Raw genomic sequence first — 10,627 nt, 5'->3', positions numbered from 1 at the left:
TTATTTAAAATAGCATGACATAATTAAATTGTGTGTATGTACTTAAATGCTGAAGAAGACTAATACAATTTGAGATGGCTCATTTATTGTGCAAAAGAAGGAGAGTAAACTTTTCCCTGAATAGGTTAATTTTTGAGACATCATGGCTCTAACTGAAGCCTCAATGCCTACATGTTCATAATACACTGGATTTAGTTTCTGTGGACAGAGAGAGAGAGAGAGGATACTCTGCAATTGTTAGCTATTTTCTTGAATTTTGAAGAAAAATGCCAATGACCTAACTCTTAGGTCAAGTTGGAGAAAGCATTTTTAAGTGCCAGCTCAGGACTGGCAAGTGCTTCAGTTGCTTGCTGAAAAATAGAGATCTGTCTTTAGTACACACTTAAAAGGAGCCCTTCACGAAACATCCAGTGCAGAGCTGAATTAAACTCAGGTTGCCCCTTAGAAAAATACCTGCAGAATAACTTTATCACATGGCTTCCTACCAGATCAGATATTCCTTGTTGTCTTTCAGCCTACACAGAACTGACGTAAAGCCTTTATTGGGTACTAATTTGACAAAAGCAATTGAGTGTGTGTTTCTGCTCTGAAGCAAGCAGTGGTGTCATCTGCTCTGGTAGTTCACAGGTCTAGTAGTAATCGTTATGAATCCACAGTGTCAAGCTAATGCCGACAACATGAATGAAGAAATACACTAAATTTGGGTATTTGGGTATATAACACTGTACATATTTCCAAGGAATCAGAAATACTGGACAAGGTACAATTGTTACCTTTTTTTTTTTTTTTTTTTTGCCACCAGACCAATATGCATGTTCTGCTGAACATTTAATAGGTGTGGTGATCTATTTTTAACAGTAGAGAAGAGCTTTTCATACTGACTGAGTGTACTGAAAAGGGACAGAAAGGTCACAGATGTCATTTTGTAGTGAAAAGATGCAGAAGTGTATTGTAAGAGCTGTCTAGCTTGCATTAGTTTTCTTATCCTCTTGTTATACAGTTTGCTAATTCAATATGAAAGCTACTTACATGATAATGCTCTGAAATTATGTTATCAAATTGAGCCACTATCATGGCTATAAGAACAAAATAGAAATGACATTAAAGTCTATTATAAGTCTGCCTTGACCTGATTAAAAGCCAAGCAGCTCAGCCCTGAGGGTAGTCCAAAAAATCACACACACCTCATTGTTCATCATGGGCTATGTCAAGGTCTTAGACTAAGATTTTGCTACAGAGCATTACTAAGCAACAAGGAAAAAAAAAAAAAAAAAAATAAATAAAAGAAATTTTGGGGGCTCAGTACCTGCTGTTCCAACTAAAATAGACTTTTTTTTTTTTTTTTTTTTTTTTTTTTTTCTTTTCACCCCCTCTGTGAAGTATTGCTGGTATAAACAAAGTGGAGAGTAGCTTACATTGACACCCCTCAGGGATACATTCTTATAAAGCAAGATATTCATGTCCACTCTGCAAAGCTCGTTGCTCACTTCTTTCCTTTTGTGCATGTTTATGTCAGTGCAGCATTAGTGGGAAAGAAATTCAGAATGCCACGGCAAAAGCTGAAGGAAGCTTTGAGAGGGGGGGAGAGAGGTAAAACAAACTGAAAAATCTATGCTAATTCAGTCAGATTTCAGGCTTTTAGTTTTGCTACTCTTGTTTTCCTTTTAAACATGTTTCTAAATTTCAACCATAGGGACCGGTGGAATCACCATTTTTGTTCCCACTTAAAACTTGTAGGAAGCAGTTTTGTCTTCCATCTCAAAGTGGGAGATATCTCCAACTGAGTCGTGTGATAGACAGAGAAGAAATGCTTCTCTCTGCCCTTTAGATCCTAAGAGATAATAAGGTAGAAACAGGACTGTTAAGAAATTGATAAGTTAGGGTCTTAATCCTTACATTTCAGACTGTTTTATACTCCTTATAAACTAACTGAGCTCTATTTTAAAACCAGCTAATTTTATTTTTCTCTTTAATACAGTGATTGGAAAGTTGTTCAAAAACTTCAGTCCTCATTAAGCTATCTAATTTGTAACCTATTTAAGGTTAAACCTAAAATTCATAGCTATATTATGTTGATTTGTCTTTATATCAATTTTTCATCCCATATAACTGTGGTTTATCCAACATTATAGCTCCAATTTGCTTTTCATTTACTAAATTAAGCAAAACAATCTTTTTAGTCATATTCAACAAGATTCCCCACCTGGGTCTATACTTATCTCTTTTTGCCTTTTTTATTTTATATTATCTGGTAGATGATGATCAGGATCTTACCAATGAGACCAATAGTTGTGATAAATACGTTGTTTGATTTGTCTTCAAATATATCTACCTTTTCCTAAACTTCTTGCGCTGGCATTCTATAAACTTTCACTGACTGGTTGGTATGACCACATTTTCTCCTTTTCAGTTGGAGAATAGATAGAAAAATAAACAAACAGAAGAAACCATCATTTCTCATTAACTGCTTGCCCTTGAACATTGCACTAACAACTTTTGCCGTTGTATCAATCTATTCCTCAAATTGCGACCTAGGCAGTGAGAAATATTGCACTCTCGGCAAGTTTGCTGATGACACAAAACTGGTAGGTGTGTGATATGCCAGAGAGTCATGCTCTCTGAGGGAGAGAGGGACCTCATCCTGAGGGACCTCGACAGGCTGGAGAAATGATCTGAAAGGAGCCTCATGGACTTCAACAGAGGGAAATGACAAAACCTGCCTCTTAGACAGGAATAGTCACAAACATATGGCCAGGGCAGCTTATAGAGAGCAGCTTAGATTTCTGCTAAGACCTGGGGATCCTGTTGGATATGAAGTTGGACATGAGCCAGCAATGTACACTTGCCACAAAGAAGGTCATCATCTTTCTTGGCTACACTAGGCAAAACATTGCCAGCAGGTCAAGAGAAGTATCCTCTCTCTCAGAAGTGGAGAGTCATATCTGGAATGCTGTGTCCTTTTACAGGCTTCCCCATACAAGTGAGATATGGGCACTGGAATGAGTCCACAGAATGGTGACAAAGATGATTAAAGGATTGGAACATCTTTCATATGAAGAGAAGCTGAAAGAGTTGAGACTGTTCAGCCTGGAGAAGAGGAGGCTCAGGGACGAGCTTATGAATGTGTATAAATACCTACTGGGGAGGAGTAAAGAAGATGGCACCAGACTCTTCTCAGTAGTGTGAGTGATAGGACATGAAAAATTGGGCACAAGGTTCGGGAAATTTAAGCATAACAAAACATTATTTTTGTCAGAGATTACCAGAGAGGTTCTTGGATCTCCATCATTGGAGTTAAAAAAAACCTGACTGGATAATGCTCTGACAATGCTCAATGTTCTAGCTTACTCTAGTTTAAGTAGTAGATTGAACCAAATGGTCTCCAGAGGTGTCTTCAACCACAGTCACACCATGACTCTATGATCACCCAGTTGATCACCCCTCCTAGTTGACATCTTCTGCTTAATTGACAATGTTTTTCAAATTGTTTCATTATTAAATACTCACAAGAAAATCAATTGTGTCACAGACACTAAAGAAAATATTTAAGTATGTCAGTTACAACTTAATTGTTTCATCTCAACAAACACACAATTAACAGAAACAATGGCAAATGTACCTTCAAAAAATCTTGTACTGTCTAGAAATATTAAAATATTCATAATAAATAACAATCCACTCCAAGGATGATCAGATAATCAGTAAGGTTATGTCTTATTTGGACTTGTGATGTGACAAAATCATTGCAAAGCAAAAATCACTGGTCTTTTAGAGCTCTTTTATTCTGGTCAAAACTATTTTTGGATAAAATAAAATATTAATAGATAGGACTGAAAATCTGGAGTCTTCTTAAGTCTATAAAAGAAAAAAAGAAAAGGAAAAGGAAATATTTTGACTGATGTTTATGGTCTTAGGGGTTAGCCTTTTTTTCTCCAAGTCGTAGTCATAGTTTTTCAGTTGAGTGAGAATATGGTGATCTTCTTCTGCTCTCCTACTGCCTCCTCCCCAGCCACCAACATATCTATACTTATCTGTACTTACCTAGGTTAAATTGCAGCCAACTGATCCTCATCCAAACCCAAAGTTTATCTAGACTTTAATCAACTGCACCAGCAAAGTCAGATAAAGTTTAATGTGCACCAACATGATTCATGTGTGCATGCATCAGAGCAGTTGTGATGCCATCCATCTACCTCCTTTCAAGATGAACTAATCCCTTATAAAACTATCTACAAGTGCTCTTTCTTTATTAGAATTCTAAATCTGACAGATTCTGACAGTCTGACAGCCTCTTGTGTAAAACTCAGCTGGAGACTGCTTTACTTCCATATTTTGTCGTCAGTTCATTCATTATTTTTGAAATGTCAACATTGACTTTTAACTGACTGACTTAAGGAGATGATAATCAAGCTAAAATAATTAAAGGTGGTAGTATAGCCCAACTGTTATTATTCAATATTTTCCTAGTAAAGATTGAAAGCTTTTTATTCTGTAGTTTCTCCTTCAGGTAGTCCAGATTGTCAGAAGTATCTCATTATAAGCAATAGCATAAAATTTTGAATATTGTTGTCAGACAAAAAATGCTAGCACAAATTATATCATTAGAATGGAGGTCTTAAGAAAAAAAAAAAAAAAAATAAAAAAAAAAAATGAAAGAGCAGGAAGACCTGCTTTTGTTTTAAAACGTTTGAGCAAAATTCCAGTACTTGGTTCTTGAATGAAGAGATAAGGATGTGAGGCATCAAAAGATAACTATAATAAAACTTAACTGAAGCAGTAAAATAGAAATTCACAATTGTATACTTTTGCTGTTTGTAATGAACTTTGTGAGCTTTGATACCACTACATTTTTTTATTATTTTTTTTTTATTTTTTTTTTTTTTTTTTTCCCCTAATAATCCGGTGCTTATAATCAATCATAAAAACCTATGCAAAAGGAGTGTCAAATTCAGACCTGTAAAATGCATGGTACTTTTGCATAGCCTTAAAGAGCAGGTGTCTTTGGGTCTGTGAAGCACAAGGATCTCCAGGGTAAGATAACACCTTTTCAAGGAGCTTGGGATCATAGATTTAAACATAAAAAGCTATAAGCCACCTTCTTTGAAAGGATATGACCAAGACTGTATTTGTGTCTGGATATATCTCTTTACTCATGAGGATTTTTAAATAGGACTACTTAATTGCTACAGCCCACTGCCACAAAAGTTTAAAATATGGTTTGAGAAAGAGTAAAATGTGCAATTAATTCTGACAGTGCTTCAAAGCTGCAACATTGCAGAATATAGCTATCTAGTCATGTCCACTTACTCCTGTTGGAACATAATTAAGTCTTGTGTGCTCTTTTACTTCTAGAGAAATGTCTTTCATTTTTTCCTCTTGTCCTCTGTCATTGCTGCATTGATTTAGCAATGCAAAGGGGATTCAAACCACCTGGGCATTTATTAATGCTGGGTAAATAGAAATTTGAGCTGTTTTTTGAATGTATTTTCCAACCTTGTTTACTGTGATTATGCTAGCTTTCTGTTGAAAATGTTTTTATTGGCAAGAAGATCTGCAGAAAACTCAAGCTCTGTAAATAACAATGGTAACAAGTTTTCCTGAGAGAATTAACTCTGGGAATTCTGCCCTGGCCATAATGAAAACTTAATATTCATACTTGCATAGTATATTTTGCTGAACAATTGTGAATTTTTGCAAGTGGAACATGGTGTTTTGATGGTCACAGTTCAGTGAAGTATGGTTTTTGAGTCACTGTTTTCCTGGAAAAACATAAGAAGAAACATAAAAAAGATGCTCCATGCATTTAAGCACACTTCTGCATGCTTCTGAGTAGTTAACTCTCACTCTAAATGTTGAAAAAGGATTACATTGTGATGAAAGGGTGTCAAATTAGTGAATAGAAACATTTAAGGCAGAAGTAATGTGGTCAAAAGGGAGCGTTTCCAGGTTACAACTCAACTTCTCACTCTTTCCTAGTAAGTTGTATTTAAGGTGCACCTATATGCATCTTGTAGCTCTTCTAAGTATCTTCTTTTCCTTCCTGGAATTTCTTCAAAGTTACACAGGTCAAATACAAGTTCAGAAATGGAGAACTGAAAACCCTGTTTACAAGTACTTTGTTAGCCTAAGAGTTGCAATGGTCTGTAATACCCAGACAGTATAAAAACTTCAAGATTTGAGGTTGGTTTTAGTTTACATTTTAATGAAAGTGAAGAAAAATCTGTATATAAAGTGGTAGCTTTACTTCTAATCCATTTCATTGAAGGTTTTATAGATACTTTCTGTAGAAGGCTTTCCCTTCCCTTCCCTTCCCTTCCCTTCCCTTCCCTTCCCTTCCCTTCCCTTCCCTTCCCTTCCCTTCCCTTCCCTCCCCTCCCCTCCCCTCCCCTCTCTTCTCCTCTCCTACAAATTAAACTTTAATTGTTAATTCACTTACATAGTTTCAACATAACGTACAACATCTGCTTGTAAATGTATGGGTGAAAACAATTGGGAGAAAGGAGATAGGAATGCAGAGGTAAAAAGGACATTGCTGTAATAGAATAAAGCGAATTGTCTACTCCTGTCTGAGTCCGGACACTGCCCAAAATGCAGAAGAATTTAAGATATGAGGACTCAAGTTGCACCAGGGGAGGTTCAGGTTGAAATTTAGGTGAAATTTCTTCTTAGAAAGAGTGGTTAGTCATTGGAACAGGTTGCCCGGGGAGGTGGTGAAGTCTCTGTTCTTGGGGATGTTTAAGGAAAGGTTGGATGTGGTAATTACGAACGTGATTTTGTGGGTGATACTGGTGGCAGGGAGACAGTTGGACTAGATGATCTTGGAGGTCTTTTCCAACCTTAATGATTCTATGATTCTATGATTTTATGACATGATTTTTACTCCAGTTTCATGGTTTGCAGGGGAACCCATCCTGTAGTAATGTGTGGTAATAGAAATGTCATTTAGCAAAGATAAATATGAAGAAAAGAAAGAATCTCAGTTAGCTCAACCCACAGTTCCTTGAGTTAACCTTTTATGAAAGAACATCATTAACTGCTTTGGTCAAAGACCATTAATCATGCTGAGTTATTTTTGGTAAAGCTTGGCATCCGTGTACATATAATCCTCAAACTGGTCATTAAGAACAGTCATTTATTCAAAAGACAACACAACATAATGTAAATATTTGGCTCCAACATTGCTTTTATATTAAAGTATTATCATTAAATTCAAAATTGACCATTTTCATTTGAAAGGGTAGTTTAACAACAGTATTAGTCATTTCTCATAAAGCATCTGTTTGCCAATTCACTTCATTTACCAAGAAAATAGTATAGAAGTCATGCTATATGATAGTATAAAAATAATATTCTCTTAGGTTTTCAGAAAAGAGCTCTTTTTTTCTGTAGTAGCATTCCTTAATGCTTCATTTCCGAAGATCTTGAGAGATGTGGGCTGTCATTCAAGAGTGGAAATAACTACATCTTCTGGGACCCCATCTTATGCTAGTAGATGCCTACGCAATCAGACTGATCATTCAAAGACCTCCATAATTTATTTCTTTTTCAGTATTGCACAGTATTGCTTTGCTTTATTTTTCTGAACTAACCTGAAGAAGAGTAAAGGGGTCTTGGTTTTCACAAGTTCTAAAGGAAACTATTAAATGAAAAACCTCTCTGTATGGGAATAATTTGGGAGTGTTTAAACCATCAAAGTATAGTTTCATTGCTTCAGATCTTGTTATACTTACATACTGCAATTCCACTTTTCAAAAAGACCATATTTTAAGAGTTGGCAGAAAACTGTAAAAACATTTATTTATTTATTTATTTATTTTTCCATGGCATGCTTCTCCATTACAAGTCTTACGAGGAGCGGCTGAGGGAGCTGGGCTTGTTCAGCCTGGAGAAAAGGAGGCTCAGGGGTGACCTTATCGCTCTCTACATGTACCTCAAGGGAGGCTGTAGCAAGGTGAGGGTTGGTCTGTTCTCCCACGTGCCTGGTGACAGGACGAGGGGGAATGGACTTAAGTTGCGCCAGGGGAGTTTTATGTTGGATGTTAGGAAGAACTTCTTTACTGAACGGGTTGTTAGACATTGGAATGGGCTGCCCAGGGAAGTGGTGGAGTCACCATCCCTGGAGGTCTTTAAAAGACATTTAGATGTAGAGCTTAGGGATATGGTTTAGTGGGGACTGTTAGTGTTAGGTCAGAGGTTGGACTTGATGATCTTGAGGTCTCTTCCAACCTAGAATTCTGTGATTCTGTGATTAATTCATACTGTGTTAAGCTATTATATTCTGAACACTTATGTGTATAGAGATGCTGAAACAGATTATTTGTTTTTTAATGTATTCCAGTTTCATTTATGTTTTAGGTCGGCACCCAGAACTCCCTAACCTACTAGGTAGTGGCAGGTCCAATCACAGAACTTAGAGAGGAAAAAGACAGTCATGAAGTCCTCCCACATTCCCAGGTGAAACACCTTAAAAGCCAAGAAGAGCTTGGTATTGGAGTGTGGGTCTATGTCAAGACATAATTCACCTTTATTGACTGAGCTCTGATGAGCTTGTTTTCAAATGCTGATTTGTGTTCACTGATAATTAGCAGGCTATAATAGATTTTATGAATTCGTTGCACATAAGTCATTGAGTAGTCCATGAAGATAAACGATAAACAATTTTACTCATGAATACTACTATTGAAGTGGGTAGCAGAGATGGAGTTGGTTGGGACTGCCTTCACACCATCACTGTTCCCAAGAAAGGTACTGCTTTCTTATTACCAATTTCCCTTGGCAACTAGCATGTAATGAATACTTTGATATATTCCTGAAAGAAGTTATTAGAAGCCAAATTACAGAAGGATAAAATGCCTTGACAGGTATCTAGTTTTATGAAGTTTTTAGACCTAAATCTGCAGTGAAGCAGAGAGAACATGCTCTCCTTTCTAACTGACAACCTTCACTATCACAAGCACCCAAAATTAATAATTATTTAACCACTGAACAATTATGACAGATGATTAATTGATCACAAGGAGCTGGTTCTCGTGGTGCTATTAATCAGTATGTCATCAAGCAGAAAGAGAAGGTAAGTAATCTATATCTGTTACAAAACATGTGTGGGACACATTACTCAGTCAGCATGAAAAGGTCATTGTGCAGCTGAAAGCAAGATGAGCAGACTTAGCTAGATTGATGAGAGAGTGTTATTTTGTGTATTTATTATCAGGGGAAAAATACCATTCTGTCTGTACAAACACTGTAAATAACTGGTTTACCAAAACAAAATGCTAGGAAAAGAGCAGTTTGCCGAACTGTCAACAATACTTTAGTCTCCTATTGTTCAAAGATTATCACAAGTGTTATGAGGTAAAGGAAGATGTTTTCCCCTCTCCATCTCTGGATTTTCTTGCTATAGGAATATTTTGCAGCGGTGGCCTCTGAACATGACAGGCCTTCTCCCATCATTACTATGCAACTCATTAAACACTGCTCATTACCCTTTGCTGTAGGGAGAAATCTGGTAAAGGAGTTCAGGAAATGAAATTTGTTGAGAAGGAAAGACTAAAACCAATTCTCCTTGCTCCACATGTTGCTGAAGTTGTGTGCCAATGGGAGAAAGCATGGAGAGCATGAATTGTAGGACAGCTTCATCTCCTCACCTTTTCAGGCTTTGGTATGTTATTGCACAGCAACTCTGGGGTTTGTCTACAGAGTTAGCTGCAGGCAGATGTGAGCTCTCACTGTCTGTGTTTCAAGATAACCAGCAGCTATTGTGTTCTTACATGGCAATTAACAATAACCTTGAACCAGGAGATTATGAGTATAAAGAATCTTTAAGAGATATTAGAGCAGGGATAAAAAAGGCTTTATATCTCTCTCAGACACTGACAGCTGTAATACTTTTTACCTGGTATTGATCTCAGGAGACAGGCCCAGTATATATCATGATCTGTGTGTGCTGTGTTGCCAAACTGGGTGACGGTATGGGGACCAGTGACACTTTGTGCAAGAGAGACATGAGGCTCAGAAAGATGTTTGTAGGGGAAATTTCTGGTGGGTATGTATAGCACTGCCTCCAAGGTAAAAACTGTCTTTGTTTCCAGGCTTCTCTCACCAAGGACAAGTAGTTTAAGCTTGGGGAATCCATTATTAGTTATGTTTTAAGCCATGCTTATTTAAGAGTCAGTTTCTCCCTGCAGATGGATCTAGTTTAGCTACATAGATATTTTACAGATGTCTTATTAGACCAATGTGCTTGGGTAATATATCTTGCTGAGAGAGAGAGTTTATTAGCTCAAACACAGCATCACACAATCGCAGATGTAGTTTCTTGATCAGGCTGCCACCCAGCTGGCTTAGGACAACAGCAGAAAGAGTCTGTCCAGAATGGATTTGCAAAACTCTCTTAATTACTCTATAAAATTATTTTAATGCCTTTTTATGTTTTAATATGACATTGTGTAAAATTATGTGCAATACTTAGTTGTTACGGATTGTAGAAAAACTTAGGTAAAGGTCTCCAGGTATGATATTCTCTACAGCTTGCAAGGCAAATTAGGTTGCTATAGCAAATATAGAAAAACGAAAAAAAACAATAAGAAAACACAGACCCAGTTGTTGAGCCTCAACCAAATAGCTCAAC

This window comes from Oxyura jamaicensis, chromosome 1 (genome assembly GCF_011077185.1).
Source record: "Oxyura jamaicensis isolate SHBP4307 breed ruddy duck chromosome 1, BPBGC_Ojam_1.0, whole genome shotgun sequence".
Classification (NCBI taxonomy): Eukaryota; Metazoa; Chordata; class Aves; order Anseriformes; family Anatidae; genus Oxyura; species Oxyura jamaicensis.
This window is presented reverse-complemented; position numbering follows the sequence as displayed.